Source organism: Lithobates pipiens, unplaced genomic scaffold (assembly GCF_037356315.1).
Source record: "Lithobates pipiens isolate NorthernLeopardFrog02 unplaced genomic scaffold, aLitPip1_a1.2 Scaffold_18, whole genome shotgun sequence".
Taxonomy (NCBI): domain Eukaryota; kingdom Metazoa; phylum Chordata; class Amphibia; order Anura; family Ranidae; genus Lithobates; species Lithobates pipiens.
In genome coordinates, this window is record NW_027507758.1 from 47,065,852 (window position 1) to 47,091,921 (window position 26,070).

Consider the following 26,070-nt stretch of genomic DNA (forward strand, 5'->3'; position numbering starts at 1 on the left):
GCCGGGCCAGTGTGGCTCTTTGCTTCCAGGCACAACAGACGCAGCACGGCATGGCAACGTCTCACCTGGCATGTGGAATAGGTTCTGGGGAGCTTGGGCGGTGCAGTGGAAGAGACGCTAGCAGCGGAAAAGGAGGAGGCAGCTGAGGAGGAGAGGGAGGAGGATGGAGTAGGAGGAGGAGAAGAAGAGTCAGGCCTGCATGCAATCCGTGGCGGTAAAACCAAATCTACACGGGTGCCACGGGTTACATGCTTGACGGCCGTCAGAAGGTTCACCCAGTGGGCAGTAAAACTGATATACCTTCCCTGCCCGTGTTTGCTAGACCACGTGTCTGTGGTCAGATGTATCTTGGCACCGACACTGTGTGCCAGAGATACATTCACTTGCCGCTGAACATGGCCATATAGCTCTGGGATGCCCTTCTCTGAGAAATACTTCCTTCCTGGGACCTTCCATTGTGGTGTTCCAATGGCCACAAATTTGCGAAAGGCCTCCGAGTCCACCAGTTTATATGGCAGTAGTTGGCGGGCTATGAGTTCTGACAAGCCAGCCGCCAACCGTTGGGCAAGAGGGTTATCCGGCGTCATCATTTTTTTACGCTCAAACATTAGGCCCACGGAAGCCTGCCTTTTTGCAGAAAAATGTGAGCTTGGCGTGATGGAAGGTGGAGTGGAGGACAATTGTGAGGAGAGAGGAGAAGGAGAAGTAGAAGACGAGGCTGGACGGTGAGAGCCTGCAGTGTGGCTTTGTGTGTTCCGTTGCTCCCACTGGGCTCGGTGATGGCTGCTCATGTGCCTTCTTAAGGCGGTCGTCCCTAGGTGAGTATTGGGCTTACCGCGACTAACGCGTTGACTGCAAAGATTGCAGATGGCAACGCTATTGTCAGCAGCGGACACGTTAAAAAAAGCCCACACTGCGGAGCCATGTGCCGGTGTCCTGGGAGCGCCAGATGTGACCGTACATGGTCGATGACTCGCTCCTGATACATTTGCAGTCTGCTTTGTCCCTGCTGTGCAATGTAAGTCATTGCTGCTTCTCCTCCCTATCTGCTGGTCCATATCTCCCTCTGAACTCCCCTCCTCTTCCTCTCTTGTGGGCACCCACGTGACATCACTAGACACGTCATCATCAACGTCACCTTCCCCACCGCTATAAGTAGAGTAGGCAGCAACACCGGGGACCAACCTCCTCCTTGGGCTGATCTGGGTACTGGCGTCAGACTGCTGAGTAGCGCTTGTTGCTACCTCCTCTTCCTGATCCAATACCAAGAGTGGCTGCGCATCAGAAATGTCCTCTTGATATGGATCGGAAAATAATTCCAGTGACTCAAGCGGAAGGTATGTGGTGGTGGTGGTGGTGGTCGTGTTGTTGGTGGTAGTGTCTTTGGGGGTGCACATAGCAGAGAGTGAAGAAGAGGGTGCAGATCGAGAGGATGAGGAGGGTGCAGAAGAGTAAGGCTGAGCGAGCCACTCAACCAAGTCTGGTGCATCCTTTAAAGTAATTGAACGCACCTTCTGCAACTTCCCACTTTGGCTCAAGCCTGTTGCTCCTGCCCTACCCCTACCACCCCTGCGGAAGGGCCTGCCTCTTCCTCTGCATGTCATTTTTTAAATGACCCTGTGACAAAACTCTTAGTCCCTATACCGCTGAAGGACTGCTGCAGTATAGGTGAGCGGTCAGCAGTGGTGCACGTCAACCCTATCTATTGTGGACCTATAGCGGTCCTTACAGAACAGCAGACTGTACCGCACTCAAGCCTATGTACCGTAGCACCCTATACCAAGTTACCAGTCCTTATAAGAACTTTTGTGGACCAAGCAGGTTGTGTATTAGTGTTTAGCAGACTGTACGTCAGTCCCTATACCGCTGAAGGACTGCTGCAGTATAGGGCAGCGGTCAGCAGTGGTGCACGTCAACCCTATCTATTGTGGACCGATAGCGGTCCTTACAGAACAGCAGACTGTACCGCACTCAAGCCTATGTACCGTAGCACCCTATACCAAGTTACCAGTCCTTATAAGAACTTTTGTGGACCAAGCAGGTTGTGTATTAGTGTTTAGCAGACTGTACGTCAGTCCCTATACCGCTGAAGGACTGCTGCAGTATAGGGCAGCGGTCAGCAGTGGTGCACGTCAACCCTATCTATTGTGGACCGATAGCGGTCCTTACAGAACAGCAGACTGTACCGCACTCAAGCCTATGTACCGTAGCACCCTATACCAAGTTACCAGTCCTTATAAGAACTTTTGTGGAACAAGCAGGTTGTGTGTTAGTGATTAGCAGACTGTACGTCAGTCCCTATACCAATGAAGGACTGCTGCAGTATAGGGCAGCGGTCAGCAGTAGTGCACGGCAACCCTATGTATTGTGGACCGATAGCGGTCCTTACAGAACAGCAGACTGTACTGCACTCAGGCCTATGTACCGTAGCACCCTATACCAAGTTACCAGTCCTTATAAGAACTTTTGTGGACCAAGCAGGTTGTGTGTTAGTGTTTAGCAGACTGTGCGTCAGTCCCTATACCGCTGAAGGACTGCTGCAGTATAGGGCAGCGGTCAGCAGTAGTGCACGGCAACCCTATGTATTGTGGACCGATAGCGGTCCTTACAGAACAGCAGACTGTAACGCACTCAGGCCTATGTACCGTAGCACCCTATACCAAGTTACCAGTCCTTATAAGAACTTTTGTGGACCAAGCAGGTTGTGTGTTAGTGATTAGCAGACTGTACGTCAGTCCCTATACCAATGAAGGACTGCTGCAGTATAGGGCAGCGGTCAGCAGTAGTGCACGGCAACCCTATGTATTGTGGACCGATAGCGGTCCTTACAGAACAGCAGACTGTAACGCACTCAGGCCTATGTACCGTAGCACCCTATACCAAGTTACCAGTCCTTATAAAAACTTTTGTGGACCAAGCAGGTTGTGTGTTAGTGTTTAGCAGACTGTGCGTCAGTCCCTATACCGCTGAAGGACTGCTGCAGTATAGGGCAGCGGTCAGCAGTGGTGCACGTCAACCCTATCTATTGTGGACCGATAGCGGTCCTTACAGAACAGCAGACTGTACCGCACTCAAGCCTATGTACCGTAGCACCCTATACCAAGTTACCAGTCCTTATAAGAACTTTTGTGGACCAAGCAGGTTGTGTATTAGTGTTTAGCAGACTGTACGTCAGTCCCTATACCGCTGAAGGACTGCTGCAGTATAGGGCAGCGGTCAGCAGTGGTGCACGTCAACCCTATCTATTGTGGACCGATAGCGGTCCTTACAGAACAGCAGACTGTACCGCACTCAAGCCTATGTACCGTAGCACCCTATACCAAGTTACCAGTCCTTATAAGAACTTTTGTGGAACAAGCAGGTTGTGTGTTAGTGATTAGCAGACTGTACGTCAGTCCCTATACCAATGAAGGACTGCTGCAGTATAGGGCAGCGGTCAGCAGTAGTGCACGGCAACCCTATGTATTGTGGACCGATAGCGGTCCTTACAGAACAGCAGACTGTAACGCACTCAGGCCTATGTACCGTAGCACCCTATACCAAGTTACCAGTCCTTATAAGAACTTTTGTGGACCAAGCAGGTTGTGTGTTAGTGATTAGCAGACTGTACGTCAGTCCCTATACCAATGAAGGACTGCTGCAGTATAGGGCAGCGGTCAGCAGTAGTGCACGGCAACCCTATGTATTGTGGACCGATAGCGGTCCTTACAGAACAGCAGACTGTACTGCACTCAGGCCTATGTACCGTAGCACCCTATACCAAGTTACCAGTCCTTATAAAAACTTTTGTGGACCAAGCAGGTTGTGTGTTAGTGTTTAGCAGACTGTGCGTCAGTCCCTATACCGCTGAAGGACTGCTGCAGTATAGGGCAGCGGTCAGCAGTAGTGCACGGCAACCCTATGTATTGTGGACCGATAGCGGTCCTTACAGAACAGCAGACTGTAACGCACTCAGGCCTATGTACCGTAGCACCCTATACCAAGTTACCAGTCCTTATAAGAACTTTTGTGGACCAAGCAGGTTGTGTGTTAGTGATTAGCAGACTGTACGTCAGTCCCTATACCAATGAAGGACTGCTGCAGTATAGGGCAGCGGTCAGCAGTAGTGCACGGCAACCCTATGTATTGTGGACCGATAGCGGTCCTTACAGAACAGCAGACTGTACCGCACCCAAGCCTATGTACCGTAGCACCCTAGACAGACCAAGTTACCAGTCCTGATAAAGAGCTTTGTGGAACAAGTGAGTTGTGAATGATTAGCAGACTGCAGCAGAAGGGCAGCAGTCAAGTATAATATTCTTTCTATATTTGGAAGAAAGAATATTATACGTGTACAAGCCTATTACCGTACCACTGATACCAGTCCTGAAAAGAACCTTTGTGGAACTAATAGTAACAGCAAGTCTTTAAAATTATCCTCACTGCCTGACACACTGCTTCCTGCCTGTCCCTATACAAATTGGCAAAAAAGAGTAGGCTGGAACGATTAGCTGGAACAGCTCTTTTGTGGACCTGATAGTAACAGCTAATGATGATGATGATGATGATGATGAAGAAAGACTAATCTGGCTGAGCTGTCCCTAAAATAGCAGCATACAGCGCTCTGTCCCTTTATCTAAACTGACAAAAGAAACTCAGGCTGCTGACCTAACACCTATACCAGTCCTGAAAAGAACTTTTGTGTACCAAATAGCTAGCGTTTTCTCTGTCCCTACTCCACACAGGATCCTTTCCCTACAGTGACAGAAGAAAGAATGTAAAATGGCCACCGGATCGGGTGTATTTATAGGTTAGGGGGAATGTCCAAGTGTCCATGAGCTGTCATGTCTCAATTGGTTGTCCTGTAACACATGATAAACGTGTCACGAAAGGTTAAAGTTCTTGTATACATTAAACACGTAAGTCCGCCGGGGCGAACGACGGAAAAAGGCGTTCGAACCCGCGGACGGCGAAAGTCGGAAATTCGCCGCGAAACGACCGCCGGGCGAACCGTTCGGCCATCACTACTGGTCGCCGCCATTACTAGTAAAAAAAAAAAGATCAATAAAAATGCCATAAAACTATCCCCTATTTTGTAGACGCTATAACTTTTACGTAAACCAATCAATCAAAGCTTATTGCGATTTTTTTTACCAAAAATATGTAGAAGAAGACGTATCGGCCTAAATTGAGGGAAAAAAAATGTTTTTGGGGGATATTTATTATAGCAAAAAGTAAAAAATAATGCGTTTTTTCAAAATTGATGCTCTTTTTTTGTTTATAGCGCAAAAAATAAAAAACGCAGAGGTAATCAAATACCACCAAAAGAAAGCTCTATTTGTGGGGAAAAAAACCACGTCGCATGACCGCGCAATTGTCAGTTGAACCGACACAGTGCAGAATCGCAAAAAGTGCTCTTGTCAGGAAGGGGGTAAAATCTTCCGGGGCTAAAGTGGTTAATACATACAAATACAAGCTGGAATGTACAGTACCATCTGTAAAAAATAAACAATAATAGTCTTTAGAGTGAGTATAACTGTCTTTGAAAAGTGTGAATTGGAGTAATCTGCAGATTGTAACTGAGAATAGATAAATCACTTGTAATCTGAATCTGAAGAATTTTGCAATATGACAAGTCGTGCTACTGGCGGGTATAATACACTTACTGCACAAGGCAAAGAAAATGTTAACCCGCTACGACAGGATAATGGTTTAAAGTTTCAGAACTCCCCGAGTGTCCTGACTCTTGATCTGTTTATAAGTTGACTTGCCAGCTACCTACAGGTCTGTTGTGTTTCAAATTTTCACTCTGGCCTTGCATACCACAAGCCAACTTTTCGGTAATAAAATCTTGTACCTGCATTCATGATAATCTGATTTGCATATCTTTGAGCGCAGCGTAATTGCATTAAAAGTATAGGATTTCTTCCTTAATGCATGTAATTATTAGCATATGCGATATACTTCAATCCAACAAATTTTCTTTCAAGCGCACAATTCTTACCAGCCAATCAAATCCTATCAGTTCTTGGCATGCTTACCGCTTCAGAATTTACAGAAACTGTGACTGCATATTTTTCATTTTTTCTTCTTATTTTTCAAATGTGACTATTACACATCTTTGTCATTGGACTTGGAGCGTGACTTCAGCTCAACTCCAAAACGTTTTCTTATTATACGTTTTGGATACTTTCTGGAATCTGGCATTTGAAGTATTTTCTGTGTCCCCGTGGAGAATATTTAATTGTGAAAATTTACAGGCAGGCTGTGTCCTCATTGAGGAGATTTATCACCTTCTTCCCTTTTCTGACACCCATCACCCTGATAGGAAGTGAGGGGAATCAGCCTCTTGGGCAATGCTGTATCCTGGCCTAGGCCGACAAGGCCCATGCCTAGGGCAGCACTTTGCAGGGGGGCAGATGGAAAGAGTCACCGCCGGCTTGCACAGTCTTATGGGGCGGACTGGGCTGAGAGGCAAATTAGTCTAGAGCCCCCATAAAGCGGCCGCACTACTTCCGGTATGCGAGTGGCAAGCATTCCGCAACCGTGTGTGTGTATGGGGGGGGGGGGGTGCCACTTCTAATTTTGACTGTCCTATCATCCTGGACCACAAACCTTCCTCACTGTGCTATATGTTTTCTTCTGCACCATTGGCATGGTTATATCTTCTTATACCGCATACACACGGTTGAACTTTCTGGCAGAAAAACTGAATAATTTCATCGTTTTTTTCCAATCCTGTGTGGGCTTCAGCAGACTTTTTTTTTTGAAAATTCTGACGAATCTAGAAATAGAACATGTTTTAAATCTTTCCGAGGGAATCAATTCCTATCGGGAAAACCGTTCGTCTGTATGCTGTTCCGACGGACCAAAAATGACGCAAGGGCAGCTATTGGCTACTGGCTATTGAACTTCCTTTTTTCTAGTCCCGTCATATGTGTTGTACGTCATTGCATTCTAAATGATTGGACTTGGTGTGATCATGTATAGGCAAGTCCGTTTCAGCAGAACTCCGTCGGAAAAACCGTCAGAGTCGTGTGTACGTGGCATTAGTCCTCTCCATAAAATTATCAGAAATTTGTGCTTAAAGTAGAACTATAGGCAACACTTTTTTTTTATTTAGGATAGAGTAAGGGAGGGTTATAGCCCCTGTCAGTTTATTTTTTACCATCCCTGTCCCATTGCAGAGATTTCTCTTTAGTTCCTGCCCCATAGCCAAACAGGAAGTGAGAGGAAATCTATGTAAATTAAAGGATTCCATGCCCCCCCCCCCCCCCCCATAGTGTCCCCACTCGAAAATTTCAGGGCAGGTCTTAAACAGCAAGGGGTGTGGCCTTGACAGGAAGGGGTGGGTCATATTTAAATTAGGGGGTACACAAGTTTAGTCAGGCCTAGGGCAGCACAAAACCTAAATACACTACTGCTCTTGGGGTCCGTTTTTTTAATACTGTCTGTTCCCTTTTTAGGAAGGCACCAAGAGGCACCAAAACCTTCCAATGGGGAAGATGGTGACCCTGGTGGCAACCAGGGATTCCCTGGCTTCGGAGGGATTTGCTCTCACTTCCTGGTTTGGCAATGAGAAAGGAAGTAGAGGGAAATTTCCTCAATGTTATAGTAAGTTTAGTGTTAACCAAGAATAATGGCCCTAGAATTATTACTCTCACTCCAATATTCATGGTAATACCTCATATATGTGGGGCAATTGCTGTTTACATACACGTCTGGGACATAAGTATGCCGTGTAACAGTGGCCAGATGTTTGGTACCAAAAGTAGAGTAAATGCACATGGAGGCTAATAAATGCAGCACAATATATTAACTCAAAGTTCCAACAAGGTGGCAACAGGGCCTGAATATCACAGCCAAAGCCAGCACAACAGCACCTTACAGAATGACTCCCTCCCTCTTTAGGGAGGCACCATGAGTGAAAGTGGAAGAAAATGACAAACAAATGGTTGTCACCAGAACAGGAATGGAAGGGAAACTTTCCAATGGGGAAACTGATTCTGGTGTCACTGGTGGCAACCAGTGATTCCCTGGCTTTGGATGGATTTGCTCTAACTTCCTGGTTTGGCAGTGAGAAAGTAAGTAAAAGAAAATTTCAATGGGATTGCAAAAAAAGAATAAAAAAAATGACAGGGGCTATAACCCTCTCTTACCGTATCCAAAATTCATCCACAATTCCTCACCCAATAATAGCAAGTGATGGTGTTGAATGGACCGACTATGATAAGGAGTAATCCAAAAATGTTAAAATTCAGCTGTTGAATGGCCCAAATATTTATGTGAATCCATAGCCATGTGACACTTCAGGTTCCAGGTATTATTTTTTTCTAGACTACACATTGTTGCCTGGTGACATAAATGCTTCCCATTTTGCTGTCCATTGGTAGGAGTGTATTAAAGACTGAATCCGGAATAGGTTTAAAAAGTAAAATACCCCAACCCCAGCAGGTTAAAAATATTATGCACGTTTTTCTAAGGGATGATATAGAAGAGAGTAATACTAACTCACAGTCTATCTCCCTGCCAGTTCCATTTGTGATTATCATTTAGCAGACCCTCCAAAGCAACTATTTTTCTCAGTCTCTCTTGCCAAAATATAACCAAGGACAGAGTCACGCATGACGACTAATCATAACCATACTAATCATAAGAATGTGAACAAAATATTGATGCAACGAAGAGTCCTTATTCCAGCAAGAAAGTTAAAAATACATCCAATATTGCACAGTCTTATTTGATAGAAAATATAGACAGGTGCAGAGCTTGAGGTAGTGATAAGATAAAGGTGTCACCAGGGGCGGGCTGACCATTCGGCCACTCGGGCATTGCCGAGGGCCCCAGGCCACTAGGGGGCCCCATCAGGGTTGCCAGCCTCAGTAAAACCAGTGACAGTATGTCAAAATCTGTGTTTTTTTTTACATTTGTCTCTGAAATGTCCCTTACCAACATCCTTTTGGTCTAAAAAGAGATTATAACTGCCCCCCCTCTCCAGTACCTTCTCAGCCAATAGAAACATGTCTGTGTATACTGTGTGATTGTATACTGTGTGATTGTATACTGTGTGGCACCATAATCTCTGACTACCTGGGGGCCCCATAATCTCCTATTGCCCAGGGGCCCCATGAGTTGTCAGTCCACCCCTGGGTGTCACACTCCTAAATTCCCAATCACAATTCATACATGCATTCCAGATATATCAATATGTTTTCCACACCGCATATGACCATCAAAAGGTCAAAACGCCTGTGGCTGATTACCCTGCCAGGGTCTTTGGGCTGTAGTCTGCTTGGCACGCCAGGGTCCAGTAATCACTTTCTCTCTTGTCCTCACACTTGCGGGTATTCACGGATGTCCCAATTAGAAAAAAAAGGAGGATGCTTCACATAGCATAAGATCAAACGCTTTTTTATTCCAGAGTAATAGACTTTTTAAAAAAGGAGGAGAACATCTCCCTTGAAAGGATAATATACCGGCCGGTACTAAAATCAGAACGCCCGCGGTTCCTGGACTTCGTATGTCACGCTGACGTCAGGTCGTCGTCCGCCCGACTAGTTTTGTCATAGATTGACGTTGCCCTGGGGCACGGGATTTTTTTGTGATATTGCATATGAGAGTTGCTGCTCCTTTTTTGAATTATCATTTATAGTGTTTATATAAATAAGCGTGGTTTTTCTCCCCTTACATATCTCTTGCCAAAATGATCACATGAAATGCAGGAACGGTGGACACCACTGGTCCTGCATTGTACATGATGGTGTAAATTGCCCCCACATATTACAGTGCTGGAAAAAGGAAGACTAGAATGCTGGCTGTTACGGGAACGCAGGTTAAAGTAGAAATACATTTTTTTTTAGATTATTCTCTTCCCTCCTGTGTTACATTTTTTCCCAATTTCTTCCCACTCTTTTCATGCTTCAGTGTTATCTCTGCTATGTCCCACCTTTCCCTTTGGTCTAGCATTGGCAGTCCTCCTCTGCCAGAGCGACATCTCATTGGGGGTGATTTACTAAAGGCAAATAGACTGTGCAAGAACAGTTGCTCCAGAGCTTAGCAAATGAACATAAGCTCTGCTGACTTCCATCATCCAATCATGTGCAAGAAAAAATGCATTTTTTTAAAATGCCCTTGCACATGATTGGGTATTCTTTGTGAAGCTTTACCACATTTACTAAGCTCTGGAACAACTGCACTTTGCAAAGTGCACAGTCTATTTGCCTTTAGTAAATCTACTTCATTATGTCCATTCCCTGTAAGCCCAACCTGTCATTTACCCTCCTACTAGGGGGCACAACATCAGACAGGTTGAGCCCACAGTACTCCAGGACTAAATGTCACTCATCAGTTAACCAATGCTCAATCCAGGAATAACCTTCGCCTACTGCCACTTAAAGTAGGAGAGGATACTGTTTGTGATGTCACCAGACTGTGCAGGAAAAACTTCTGGAGCAACTACAGTTGCGTCAGAGCTTAGTAAATGAGGTAAAGCTTCACTTTTCAAAGAATATCCAATCACGTTCTAGGAAAAAGCAACATTTTTGCTTGCATCTGATTGGATGATGGAAGTCAGCAGAGCTTTTACTCATTTACTAAGCTCTGGAGCAACTGCACTTGCAGAGTGGACAGACTATTTGCCTTCAGTAAATCAACCCCTTTGAGCATTCAATTTTCATATGTTGGAGGAGAGGGCACATTATATTTTTTTCTCCAGCTTGGAGTTACATATTAACTTTTCCATTTTCTATTCACAACAAAAAGAAAGATTTTGCCTAGAAATATATTTTAACCACTTACTTCTCAGGGTACGTCATATGACGTCATGAACTTTGAGTGAGAATATCTGAATGATGCCTGCAGCTACAGGCATCATCCAGATATCAACTTTTTCAGCCGGTGATTCTGTGCAAGAACAATCATAGCGGGAATCTGTCCTTACAGGCGACGGTAGGGGATATCTCCCCCTCCCGCCTCCCTTGGGTACTTCTCCCGGCTTACCCGTGAGCCGGAGAATGAATTGATCGCTGCCAGAAGTTTACCATAGAGCTTTCTGGTGACCAGATGGTCCCCAGATCTTTATGACCCTTGGAGGCCCCGGCGCAACGTTATGACATCACGTCCAGGCTGGTGGAAGTAAACAAAGCCAAAGACACGGCTGGAAAGGCCGAAACAGTTATTTGTTTTTATCTCAGCCTTTCCAGCCTGGAGGAGAGATGTAGGGCCTTATTGACCTCACATCTCTCCATAAAGAGGACCTGTCATGCTCTATTCCTATTACAAGGGATGTTTACATTCCTTGTAATAGGAATAAAAGTCATGACATTTTTTTTTTTTTAAAGAGAAAGTGTAAAAATAAAAAAAATTATAATTTAAAGCACTACCGCCCCTACGAGCTTGTGCACAGAAACAAACGCATAGGTAAGTCACGCCTGCATATGTAAACGGCGCTCAAATCACATATGTGAGGTGTCACCACATTGGTTAGAGCAAAGGCAAAAACTCTAGCTCAAGACCTCCTCTGTAACTCTAAACTTGTAACCTGTAAAAAATGTTTAAAGCGTCACCTATGGAGATTTGCTGCCATTCCACAAGTGTGCGCAAATTTAAAGTGTGACATGCTAGGTATCTATTTATCTATTTACTCGCTGTAACATCATATTTCACATTATACAAAAAAAAAATGGGCTAACTTTACTGGTTTTTTTTTTTTTTTAATTTGTAAAAAAATTATTTTATCAAACAAAAGCGTGTTTGAAAAATACCATGTGACATAAAAAGTTGCAATGACTGCCATTTTATTCCCTAGGGTCTCTTCTAAAAAAAAAAAAAAATATATATATATATATATATATATATATATATATATATATATATATATATATATTAGGGCTGTGGAAATTAAAGATTAATTCCTCGATTAATCGATTAATATTTTTGATCAATCAAAAGAGTTCCGTCGGAGATCCAGTGACATCACAGACATCTACGTCATTGGACTCCTCCCCCCTTCCCCAAGTGCCTCCTTCTGCTAATGAAGGGAATGGGGGAGGAGTCTGGTAACATCGAAGTTCTGATTGAACGTAATGTGTACGGGGGGAAGAACGACGCATGACGTCACCCGCTGCTGCCCTACGGAACTAACACGATTGTCGGCTTTACATGCTGTGTTTTTATCATCTTTATGTGAGTAGTTTGTATTTGAACACGAAAATTAAATCTTACACTTAAACATTGAGCACTTAGATCTTTTCTTTCTATCCATGACCTGGCATCCTTGCTGAGATCTAAGGAGACGTGAGAGAAGTTTATGGTCTGTGTTAACCCTTTTGATACCCACTTCCATGACCACCTGTTTGCACAGGAGTCTATGCCATAAGGTGAGAGTGATTAGTTAGACCAGAGGTGGAGGGATTGTCGCGCTACTGTGGGAAAAAAATGACTTACGTCAGCGCTACAGTTTTAATTTAAAACGTATTTGTGTGAACTGTGAAGTTAAGTCATGGATTGTGGAAACTAACTAGTGTTGGGTGATTGTATATAGTGTATACCACATTTACCACTGACTAATGCAGAGTTGCAATGCAAGGAGTTCAGCTAAAAGTAGTTTGATCTGTATGTGCATTATAATTAATCAAAATGAGTCGATTATAGATTTAAAAAAAAATTGATTAATCGAACACGAAAATTTTAATCTGTAACAGCCCTAATATATATATGTCTATATATATCTATATATGTATATATATATATATATATATATATATATATATATAGATATAGATATATAGATATATATAGATATATATATATATGTTTAATGTCTGGGGATTCTGAGTAATTTTCTAGAAAAAAAAAATTATGATTTTTAAATGTAGCAGCAAAGTGCCAGAATTGGCCCGGATGGGAAGTATTTAAGTTTTTTTAGTAAAAAAAAAAATATGATTGTCGTTTTAAGCAACACATATGCATTCAGAAAATCAAGGCATTTTAAAACAATATGAAATAAATAAAAAAAAAGTAAAAAAAAAAAGCTTTAGAAAATTTCAAAACCTAGAAAAATATCCTAGAAACATTGTGGCCGAAAGACTTCAAAATACAAAGTGTGGTAAAAAAATGATAGTAGTAATAAACTTCAAAAACATTGTCACATCATGCCTTTTATTCACCTCATTTTTTATGGCGTTATTATTTTCCAGTGAAACCATATATAGACTATTCTGGGATGGCGATTATTGATGTGTATTCTTTGGACGTAAGGTCCATCTTTGTTGCCAAGTGGATTAAATGCCTCCTGGATTTTACATCTTTTATGATACAGCCGGGTTCCAAGTTTGTGAAATCATCCTCTGAATGAACTTTGTGGTAGCAACTGTTTCTATATGATGGAATGGATGCTGATGATGAGTTTTGTGGTCTTCGGATCACGTGTAGGTGGAGGTGTTCATAGGAACATTAAAACCTGGCAGGTTGTTTTTCCATAAAATACTTGCCAACATGACAGATTGAAATGTCTTCCTTTGTGGGATTTTCTTTTTCTTTTTTCTTTTCATGCTGAAGGTAAAAGAATGATTTTGCTTGTCAGATTCATGTTAATAACATCTGAAAAATAATTCTTTTTTTTTTTTTCCTGAATATAATTTTATGTTCTGTAATACTTCGGATTTGTGGAAGAAAAATTGAGTTGATCTGTAAAACAGGAATGCTTGAGGCTTATCCCTATGACTTTTTTTTTTATTTCTACCATTTTTCTTTATGTTTAGTAGATGTTTAGCTGTGCCATTTTTGGTGCAGGTGAACAGCTACTAAACCTCATGATAAGAACTCACGGGGTAATTCTAATGTAAATATTTTACACATTTTTTACAATCACAAATAAAAAAATGGCAAAAATGTATAAAAAATGACCCCATTTTGTCCCCCACCCAATGCAATCCAGTAGCCAGGGCAGGACTAGGAACCTTTGGTCTTGGGGGCAAATACAAAGTGATCCTTTCTTGAAAGTTACAGATCTTCTTTTGTGGCTGTTGGCATTTAGTCACATGGAATCTCAGAATCCCCAATGGAAGTGGATACTGGAATAAGGCCTGATTCACAACTATGCATTTTTTGTGCTTTTTGCATTTTGCAGATTTTCACTATAGAACGTATTCCATAGGAAACCATGTTAAATGGACTGTTGTACAAATCTGCAAAATGCAAAAAGCACAAAAAATGCATAGGTGTGAATCCAGCCTTAGTCTCTTTGCCAAATGGTGGTAACGCAAGTCTCATGCCCTCCATGTTTTTCTAATACTGGAAGTACACTATATTACCATGGCATCCCAGTGTTAGTCTGTAGGGATCAATATTGAGTTGGCCCACCCTTTGCAGCTATAACAGCTTCAACTCTTCTGGGAAGGCTGTCCACAAGGTCTAGGAGTGTGTCTATGGGAATGTTTGACCATTCTTCCAGAAAGGCATTTGTGAGGTCAGGCACTGATGTGGACAAGAAGATCTGGATATGGATGAGCGAGTTTGGGGTGGAGGAACTTGACTGGTCTAACTTCAACCCGATAGAACACCTTTGGAATGAATTAGACTGGAGACTGCGAGCCAGGCCTTCTCGTTCCATATCAGTGCCTGACCTCACAAATGCGCTTCTGGAAGAATGGTCAAACATTCCCATAGACACACTCCTAAACCTTGTGGACAGTCTTCCCAGAAGAGTTGATGCCGTTATAGCTGCAAAGGGTGGGCCAACTCAATATTGAACCCTACAGACTAAGACAAGGATGCCAATAAAGTTCATGTGTGTGTAAAGGCAGGCATCCCAATACTTTTGGTAATATAGTGTATCTCCTTCCCCATTCACCAGGTTACAATCTTGCCAAACAATCTTTGTACAATGCATCTTAAGTTTACCAAAAACCCCTACGGAAAGCCGTTTCCAATGGGGGCACCTGTGCGTGCTCTCTCCCTGAGCCGGGCAACAGCATTTAATTGGCAGCAGCGGAAGCCATTGGCTATCAATCTGCCCAATGAGGAGGGAGACAGCAGTGGGATCCATTGGCTATCAATCTGCTCAATGAGGAGGGAGACAGCAGCAGGAGCCATTGGCTATCAATCTGCCCAATGAGGAGGGAGACAGTGCCTGGGGCCACTGCTCTCATGTACATTGCTGGACTGGATTGGGCTCAGGTAGAATAAAGGGGGGGGGGCGGGGGGGAGATAGAGCACAGAAGGTTTTTCATCTTATTGCATAAAATGCATTAAGGTGAAAAACCTTAAAGGGGTTGTAAACCCTTGTGTTTTTTCACCTTGCATTAAGGTGAAAAAACTTCTGACAGTGACCGGCCCCCTAGCCCCCCCTGTTTTACTCACCTGAGCCCTGTAATTCCCTCGACAGAGACGCACTCTTCCTCTCTGCTCAGGCTTCTTGGCTCTTGATTGAATAGATTGATAGCAGCATTGGCTCCCACTGCTGTCAATCAAATACAATGACAGGGGCGGGGCCGAGCCCGGCATTCTGTGTCTCTGGACACAAATGCTGGGCTCAGGAGCGCACCCACAAGGTAACCCCCAGGGGAAGAGCTTCTGATGTGAGGAGAGGCCGCAATAGCCTCCAGGAGGACCCCAGAAGAGGAAGATCGGGGGGCCTCACTGTGCAAAAGGAACTGCACAGTGGAGGTAAGTGTTTGTTTTTTAAAGCAGAGCTCCACCGTAGAAAAAATAAATATTAAAAGCCAGCAGATACAAATACCGCAGCTGCTGACTTTTAATAAAAGGACACTTACCCGTCCAGGGTGCCCGCAATGTCGGCAGCAGATGACGAGCAATCGCTCGTCTCTCGACTTCCCCAGCCGCCATCCTTTCTCAGGGAATCAGGAAGTGAAGCGTTGCGGCTTCACTGCCCGGTTCCCTACTGCGCATGCGCAAGTCGAGCTGCGCGTCTTCACTGGTCCCCGTTGTGTTGTGGGAACTGTGTGTTTCCCAGAACACAACGGGAGGGCGGCTATCTATTCTGCAGCTAGCTATGCCCGGAAGTGGGTGCAGATACCTGTATTATACAAGTATCTGCACCCCCTCCCCCCTTGAAAGGTGCCAATCGTGGCACCAGAGGGGGGGGGGGGTTTCCACTTTAGGGTAGAGTTCCACTTTAAAAAAAAACAAAAAAAACTAAGGTTTACAATCACTTTAAGGCTTTAAGACCCCTTTAGTATCGCTTTTAGACTAATATCAGATGGAATATAAAAATAACGGGATGGCATGGACAAAAATCCAGCTTTCATTCTACTAGAACTTACAATTTTCTCCATAAAATCCTTATCATTGCCATGTTTTCTGGCAAATGCTTAAAAACAAATACATTGAAATAAGTTGATGGTGTTGAGGAGAAGCTGGGGAAGATGCGGAGTGTGATCCCTGAGCAATCACTAGGAGTCAGCAGCGGATGGTTTGTTATTCTCTGGGTCTATGATGGATGATAGCCGACTCAGTATAGGACATGAGCTGGTTTGTTTTATTTGCAGATTACATCCACATTCTTCATTAAGACAGCTTTTTGCTTTTCCAAATTTTCAGGACTTGAAGCTTTCCATATGTCAGAGGCTGGAAGTTAAAGTGGCACTGCAAATGTGTTATAGTATAATGTCAGTTCAGTTTTAAAAGGCTTCTAGGATTTCTCAGCAAGTGCGGGCTGTGCCCAGGGAGGTCCTGGATTTGAACATGTGATCCATTCTAGTGCTTGCAATTTTCTATATATGAGCTGTATTTAGCCTGGGGATGCCCCCCCCCATGCCACCCAAGATAGTTGAGAGAAGGTGACTTCATCAGAAAGATCACTAATTCATTATATTTGATTGCCCAAAATATTTGCATGTAAAGAATTATGTACTTTGGGTACCTTAACCAATCAAGGTTAATGAATTGTAGGTTGGATCAATCTTCCTGTATATGTTCAGGAAAATAAAATAATGAGCAAGACGCAGATTAGCCTGGTTTTCATACTGATTAATAACAGCAAATGTTTAAGGGAAAACTCCAGGCTAACAGCTATATACGCAGCTGAAATGCCCTCACGGTATATTGTTTAAAGCGGGAGTAAACCCAGTTTCAAAAAACACTTACATACCCGGCATGCCGGAAATGCTAACTTTCACATTGGTTGTGCTCTCAACCAATCTTTCAAACCATCCAATGGCTGGTTTCATAACTGATCACATGTGCAGCATTATGGCAGTTGAAGAATCATTAGAGGCCAAGATGGCAGCTTCCTTGACTGAAAACGATAGAAGGGTTTACTTCTACTTTAAGGTGATTGTAAAGGCTATTTTATTTCTTTTAAAAGAACAAAAATGTCATATTTACCTGCTCTGTGTATTGGTTTTGGACAAAGCAGCCCCAATCCTCCTCTTCTCAGATCCCCAGGCTCTCCTGGCTCCTCCCCCCTCTGAGTGCCCCCATAGCAAGCCAAACAGAGCATGTCTGAGCCCCCCCCCCCCCACTTAATCTTCACAGGGTGTTATTGATAGCAGCGGAAGCCAATGTCTGAGCCTACGAGAAGGTAGAGAGCTGCTGCTCTTGTGCACATTACAGGATCGAGATTAAAATGAAGATTAATTTAAATTAGAAGAAAAGAGATTTAACCTTAAATTACATAGAGGGTTCTTTACTGTAAGAGCGGGAAGGCTGTGGTATTCCCTTCCACAGGCAGTGGTCTCAGCGAGGGGCATTGACAGTTTCAAGAAACTATTAGATAACCACCTGAATGACCGCAACATACAGGGATATACAATGTATTACTGACATATAATCACACACATAGGTTGGACATGATGGACTTGTGTCTTTTTCAACCTCACCTACTATGTAACTATGAGATCTGGCTCAGGTAAGTATTTAGGGGGGCTGGGGGCAGCTTTAGAACCACTTTAACCTGGCAAAGTAATTCCAGCCAGCCTTGTGATTTGCACACCTTTTACACACCGCAAAGTCAGGCATGTGCATCTCAGTGTACATTCCAAGGGTCTGTGGTCACATGTGTAGCACCCTCCTAGATAGGTGCCAGGATTTGTTAGTTTTAGTGCTGGTTCACTGTGTTCAGTGGAGCTGTGTTTTTGTTGTGTTAGGTCAATTTAGTTGTGCTCCCTGTAATCAGTGCAGCTGCATGTGATTAGTTAGGTCTGCTCAGTATTTCAGCTGCTTTCCTGGGAACTGGAGGACTCTCTGGAACATAGGTGTGGAGAAATGCAAATAGCAGCAGGAATATTTATACAGCCCTGGTCAATCCCAGGGAGGATGGCCCTGAAGGCTGCTGGGAGTCTGTATACATGCTCTGAGACACAGAGCTTCTGGGTCTTTGCCTGCAGAAGGGAAGTCCATCCGGAGGGCTTACTGCTCTCCAGGGCAGTGCTGACATGTGCTTGCTGTCTGTGAGGCCTCAGGTGGGTGACCCAAGGGCCGGAATGCTGAAGCTACAGAGAGGTGACTGTTTTCTGAAGATCTAGTCTGGTATCACAGGAGAAAGGTGTCGCATGGATGTTGGAAGAAGGCAACCAACTGTCCCTGGACATTTTGTGGGTACAGACTGCTGTGAGAGATCTTAGAGACTTCTGAGCTGATGCCACCCATCTTGTGCTAGAGAGTCAGCTGTGTGTTTGACCAAAGGGAACATCTGCTGGTGTCCTGAAGAAGTCAATCAAGTTCTTTGTGAAGGGACCCTTCTTTTCTAAGGAAGAAGCTGTTTCTATTATAAAGCCAAGTCCACAGTTTGCTATATGCAAGGACTTCTGCTTCAGCTTTACAGAATAGAGTTCACTGTCCTCAACCTCTACATAGTTCTCATTTTTGGAGTATCCCGCTCAATTCCCTCAACCCTATTCATGTTACTCCAAAAATAAAAACAACAAAAAGAACACCCCCTAGGCTGGTTATTGTTGGCTGTTTCATCCAATGAGGAGTCAGAGACCCCGGAGAGCCACTGCTCTCGTGCACATCGCTGGATCGAGATGGGGCTCTGGTAAGTAATGGGGGGGGGCTGGGGTTGCTGCTGCACACAGAAGGTTTTTTATAGAATGCAGGAAAGCAAAAAAAAAAACAGGCCTTTATAACCACTTTAAGTATTATTCTGCTTTAGCTGTAGATGTTAGTGCCAAGACTACAGTAATATCTGGCTATTTTGTACATTGTTATACTTCACCATTTGATATTGACATTTCATAAGGAGAGATTGTCTATTTGTCTAGTTTGCTTAGTTACCGCACTCCAGATGAATGGAATTAAAATTGAATCCATCAATGCAAATGCCTTTAAATCACTCATTTACATCGTTATGTTTTTAGCATCAGATAGTGGTGACAAGGCCATCTGCACTCCACTCCTCGGTCAAACAATGTTCTGCTCAGGAATGTAGAAAAACAATTACAGGTGGTTGAACATGTTGCTGCACTTGTGAGAGGTGAGAACTCACTAGGGGCCAATAAATAGTTCTCTATATTTTGGAAAAAAACTCAGGTTTCACGGAAAGTAAGAGGAAACCTAATCCGACGTTATCAATAGTGACTGGATGTCAACTTGTGTCAGTGCCTGATTGAGAATCTAAATCAACCATGGTGGCTAAAGCATGCCAACCCGCTTTGCTAACCCAAGTGCGGCATTTCTGCTCGTGGATGGTACCACTGCTGTTTTGGTAGAGCACTGAAGGTCAAGTGTAGATTACTGACAAGCTGAAGTGGGTTTTACTTACAGAAATGACTGAATCGAAGTACCCGAAGGGGACACACAAAGAGAAATATGCAGCTCAATGTGCATTCTAAGGGCCTGGTTTCACGTGCAGGAGCCCTAGCCACCTCTCTGAAAAGAGTTCCATGACGGATCAACTTTGTTGATCCGTCATGGATCGAAATAGTTCAAAATTGTTTCAGTAATCAAGTTGTCAGTCTATACATGCTTTTATCATACAGGGTTCTATAAGAACCCTAGGGTTCTTCCTGTGGTTGCTAGGGGTTCCTTGAGTAGTGACCAGTGGTAGATTGACATCTTACCTACAATTACCAACGGTATGCAATTCCATATTAGGGTGGGACAGACATTTTACATATACACTTATATAATTCTCTAAAATGCTCTTTATTACACATATAAAAATACCAAATAAAAATCAAGACAGTAAATAAGGCTACAGTTGTGATCAAGACATATTGGGTACTATTCTCTTCTCTCATAACGCTTTCCGAACAGGGTTAGTGCCTTCCTCAGGTAATGAGAATCTGCAAGAGACCCAAGAGATCACAATACATATGTGGCCATGTTCATTGCTGTGTTAAAAAGCTGACCAGCAAACCCCCAGATAAGGCGCCTCCCTCAGCAGAGCCCAAGATGCCAACTCTTCTATATAAACATTACTTGTGTTAATGCATAATATCCTCAGGATGGTGATCGTCCCCCAGCTTCAAGCAATAGCCAGGTCAGTGAGAACCACTGGATAATTGACACAGCGTGTTGCTATAGCATGCTTTTTTTTATAGCTTTTTATATCTAAATGAATTAGTTACAGAAGCTAGGCCTCCCCATTGATATGCAAATTAACCCATTGGACTAATTTGTGAAGCTCAGCACAGGAAATGATGTACACAAAATGAGGGGAGGGAAGGGGAAAAGTCCATGTGCTCAAAGAAACAGTTGTTCTGGAAAACTAAGGAGCAAGAGTTGTTCTGGAGACAGCAGAGGAGGAAGTTGTGCTGGACTATGAGAAATAAGGAGCCATGAGAAGGTTCTATCGCCAGGAAACCTAAATCAAGTAGCTAATTTGTATACTTACAGTATCTCACAAAAGTGAGTACACCCCTCACATTTTTGTAAATATTTTATTATATCTTTTCATGTGACAACACTGAAGAAATGACACTTTGCTGCAATGTAAAGTAGTGAGTGTACAGCTTGTATAATAAAAATAACTCAAAACACAGCCATTAATGTCTAAACCGCTGGCAACAAAAGTGAGTACACTCCTAAGTTGCTCTACATAAAGATGACCTAGGCTATAAGATTGCCAAGACCCTGAAACTGGGCTGCAGTGGTGGCCAAGACCATACAGCGGTTTAACAGGACAGATTCCACTCAGAACAGGCCTCACCAAAGAAGTTGAGAGCACGTGCTCAGTGTCAGATCCAGAGGTTGTCTTTGGGAAAAAGACATATGAGTGCTGCCAGCATTGCCGCAGAGGATGAAGGGGTGGGGGGTCAGCCTGTCAGTGCTCAGACTATCCACTCAGACCATACGCACACTGCTTCAAATTGGTCTGCATGGCTATCATCCCAGAAAGAAGCCTCTTCTAAAGATGATGCACAAGTAAGCCCGTGAACAGTTTGCTGAAGACAAGCAGACTAAGGACATGGATTACTGGAACCATGTCCTGTGGTCTGATGAGACCAAGATAAACGTATTTGGTTCAGATGGTGTCAATCGTGTGTGGCAGGCAACCAGGTGAGGAGTACAAAGACAAGTGTGTCTTGCCTACAGTCAAGCATGGTTGTGGGAGTGTCATGGTCTGGGGCTGCATGAGTGCTGCCGGCATTGGGGAGCTACAGTTCATTGAGGGAACTATGAATGCCAATATGTACTGTGACATACTGAAGCAGAGCATGATCCCCTCCCTTTGGAAACTGGGCCACAGGGCAGTATTCCAACATAATAATGACCCCAAACACACCCCCAAGATGACCACTACCTTGCTAAAGAAGCTGGCGATGGACTGGCCAAGCATGTCATCCGACCTAAACCCTATTGAGCATCTGTGGGGCATCCTCAAGCGGAAGGTGAAGGAGCGCAAGGTCTCTAACATCCACCAGCTCTGTGATGTCATCATGGACGAGTGGAAGAGGACTCCAGTGGCAACCTTTGAAGCTCTGGTGAACTCCATGCCCAAGAGGGTTAAGGCAGTGCTGACTTTGAGCCCAATTTGGACATTTTCACTTAGGTGTGTACTCACTTTTGTTGCCAGCGGTTTACACATTAATAGCTGTGTGTTGAGTTATTTTGAGAGGACAGCAAATGTACACTGTTATACAAGCTGTACACTCACTACTTTACATGGTAGCAAAGTGTCATTTCTTCAGTGTTGTCACATGAAAATATATAATAAAATATTTACAAAAATGTGAGGGGTGTACTCACTTTTGTGAGATACTGTATGCCCCTGTACACACGGTCGGACATTCCAATCGGACCGTGTTGTCGGATAATCCGACTGCGTGTGGGCTCCATCGGACTTTTTCCGTCGGAATGTCCGACCAACAAAGTTTGAGAGCTGGATATAAAATTTTCCGACAACATGATTCGATCGGACTTTGTCCGATCGTTTGTAGAGAATTCCAATCAGACAAAGTGCCACGCCTGCTCAGATCAAATTACGAGACCAAAGCTATTGGCTACTAGCCTGAACGTAGTCCCGTCGTAACGAACTAACGTCATCACGTTCCGAACGATCGAATTTTCTGACAACTTTGTCCGACCGTGTGTATGCAACACCAGTTTCGGACAAAATCCATCAGAAAAAATCAGACGGATTTTGTGGTCAGAATTTTCGACCGTGTGTACAAGGGCTTAATCTATCACACACATTGTACTTGTTTATTTATGAGGAAAGATAGATAGTTTGTACATTGTAGGCATATTTTGCAATACTGTGTATGCTATAAATTATGCATCCTGCAGTTGATTTGCTTCCTTGGCTTATACCGCAAAGATCTTAATAGACACCAAGCAAACCACACAGTTATCAGGGAGGTAATTACCAGCAGCACCGTCCTGCCTGAAATTCTACATTGAAATTCCCCTGCAGATTTCCGCAGAAGAAGACTCTACACTTGTGTTGGGGGGTGAAGAGAATTATACCCAATATGTCTTGATCACTATTGTGGCCTTATGTACTGTCTTGATTTTTTTTTTAATTCTAGTGAGTAAAGCAGACCATGTAGAGCAGCCTTTTTCAAACTTTCACATGGTAGAACCCTTGAACCCTTGAAATAACTTTCAAGTCTCTGGGATTCCTGCTTATAATTACTATATCCACAGCTCCTGGTACATTAGAATGGTGGTCAGTGGAAGGGATGCCCCACATTGATGGCCATTGGGAAGAATCCTCCCTTACAGAAAAATAAAAGACATTGTTGTACCTTACCTGAGAAAAAGAAATTGCAATTTGCTCAAGGAACCCCTAGCAACCTATCAAAGAACCATGGAACCCTGGCTGAGAAAGGCTGCGGTAGAGACGGAAGTAAAGAAGTAGATTGTGTGATTATTCATGCCACATATTGATTCATGTAAAATGTAAAATGAATATCCATGCATGTGCGGTGAAGTGAATATTCACACTTTTATTTCAGTGAATATTCTGAACTTCCTTAGTAAATCAGCCTCAATAAATTGTGTGAATATTCAATTCATGTAACCGAGCACGTGAAAAGCAAAACCCTGCACATGATATTCAAAGTTAACAGGAATTTTTTGTTCACATGAATATATTATTGAAGTAAATAGTCATTCAAGTTATTGTGTAAAGATTATCAACTCCTTTAGTAAATACGCCCAACAGCTCTTAAATAAAAGTCTCTAGAGAAGTCCTCTGGAGGAGAGGAGAGAGGGTTAGGAGTCACGACTTTGACTTATTTACTTGTGTGTTAAAGCCTAACTCTGGGCTCCCCCCAAAATGAATGTACCCTACAAAAATGAAATGTTAAGTAATGGAATGAGAATAAATACTGCAGGACACTCCAAAGTAAAAAATTGTTTAAAGTTTCCATGAGAATTTAACAGTGACTCAATGGTTATTCATTTATATGGGCTATATATCCTTGAAGTTCAAATTATTACAGAAGACGTTGGTTTATTTTACATTATACCTTTTTTATTACTGTTAGACTGTATATTGCAATTATATTTCTTATGTATACCCAAGAAAGTTGTACATCATATTGTCAATCTTGAACTGCTGGTCAGATGACATGCTGTCAATGTACCTTTATTGCAATAAACAGTTACAAATAAAATGGTTCCCATTAGGAAATAATATAAATCTGTGAAGGGAAAGATATATAATCAGAAGAAGCAAAATAAAACAAGTAAAAGTAATAGAAGAGAAAAAAGAGGGGAAGATAAAGGGAAAGAAGTTGGGGGAGAGGAAGGAAAGGGGAAGGAAAGAGAAGGGAAGTAAAATGGAATGAAGAAGGGTTGAAGAAGGGAAGGGTAGACAGAGGGGGTAAAAAGAAGGAAGGACAGCATGGGAGGCAGTGGGTAGAGGGGAGCAAAGGGAAAAAACCTTAAATGAGCAAAAGAGGGAAAGAAAAAGAAGGGATAACAAGTGAAGAAAAAAAAGAAAAGGAAAGTGAAAAAGAGCAGAGATAAGGGGTAAAAGAGGAGAAGGAAGAAAAAGGAGAAGGAAGAAATGAGATAATTAACCATGAAATGGGAAACAATCCCACTTGAAGTTTAGTTCCTGTGGTATTCACGTACCAACCTTAAAGTTCCAGAAACCTTCTCTCCTGAGAGAAGTGGCCCTCATCTTTCACCAGGGTGTCTACGCATTCTATCATCTGAACCCAAAATGAATTCACCAAGGATTGTGTATATGTGTATAGTGGTTGGTTACATTTGTATCACTTTTCTTCTTTATGGTGCTCCCCAAACCCATCTTTCAATCTCAATGTGCATCCTGCATACTGTATCCTATATTTCACATATCTAGTATTAACATTGACTAATTATTGTATATCATTTGTTTTCCCTGTTTGGAATTATGTAATTTCAGAAGAATCCCCTAAGAATGACAATTTGGGCACCTAACGACCCCTTGGTACTAAGCCAGGTAGTCTTACTGATCTTAAGCCGCGTACACACGGGCGGACTGTCTGGCCAACTTAGTCCGTCAAAACACATTTCAGCGGACAGTCCGCTCGTGTGTGGGCTTCAGCGGACTTTTTCAGCGTGCAGTCTGGCGGACTAAGTATTTCGGAATTTCCGTAATATTGTCCGTCGTACTTTGGTTTCAGCGGACAATCCGCTAGTGAGTAGGCTAGTTCGACGGACTAAGTATGGCGCATGCTCAGAAAGGATTTACACGGCGAAAGGTTGCATTGCTGTGTATTGGACTTCCTATTTCTAGTCCCGTCGTACGTGCTGTACACGTCATCGCGCAAGCTTTCGACGGACTGTTTGTGCATCCGTGTGTGCTCAAGTCCGTTCATTCGAAAGTAGGACGGACTGTCCGTCGGATTGTCTGACGGACTAAGTTGGCCATACAGTCCGCCCGTGTGTACGCGGCTTTAGATTCAAATAGGATGGGTGATTGAAAACTCTCTAATGTTTACTTACAAAGGTCACTTTGTTCTCCAATATGGCTTGATACCTGTGATCCTTACTCAATTCAGGGATAAAATGTCTTAAAATCCCCTTACTCATATATTTATATACTCATATACCACCTTATTGATTTGTGAATTTGTTCAATCATTCATACCTCTCCTAACCCCAAATAATTCCTCTCCTTTTCTCTTTTTAGCATGTTGGTATGCAAGTTCTATATTATCCTACTTATAACCTTCCTCTAGCAATTGCCATTTAAAGTGGAGCTCCAACCAAAAGGGGAAGCTCCGCTTGTTCGCAGGAGGAGGGGCCAGGAATTTCGTAGATTGCCGTGATCATTGAGCAGCGATCTTACCCGGAAGTGGGAGCTGGTATCTGGTTTTGACAGGTATCCGCTCCTCCCCCCCCCCAAAAGTGCTAAATGTGTCAATGAAGGGGGGAGCGGATACCTGTCAAAACCAGGTACCCGCTTGAGCTTCTGGGCATGGTCGTCACACAATGATCACGGTGATCTATGAAATTCCCGTTGCCTCCTCCTTCCCCCCGCTACCTTCTGGGAGACACACAGGTACCAGAAGACAACGGGCCCATTCAGAAAGAGCAATGGGACTCGTACATGTACAGTAGGAAACCGGCTGTGTAGTCGCAAGGCTTCACTTCACGTTTCCTTTAGTGAAGACGCGGGTGACTGCATCCACAGCCCATGGATGAATCGGCTAGGGCTGACGACATTGCAGGATACCTGGACAGGTA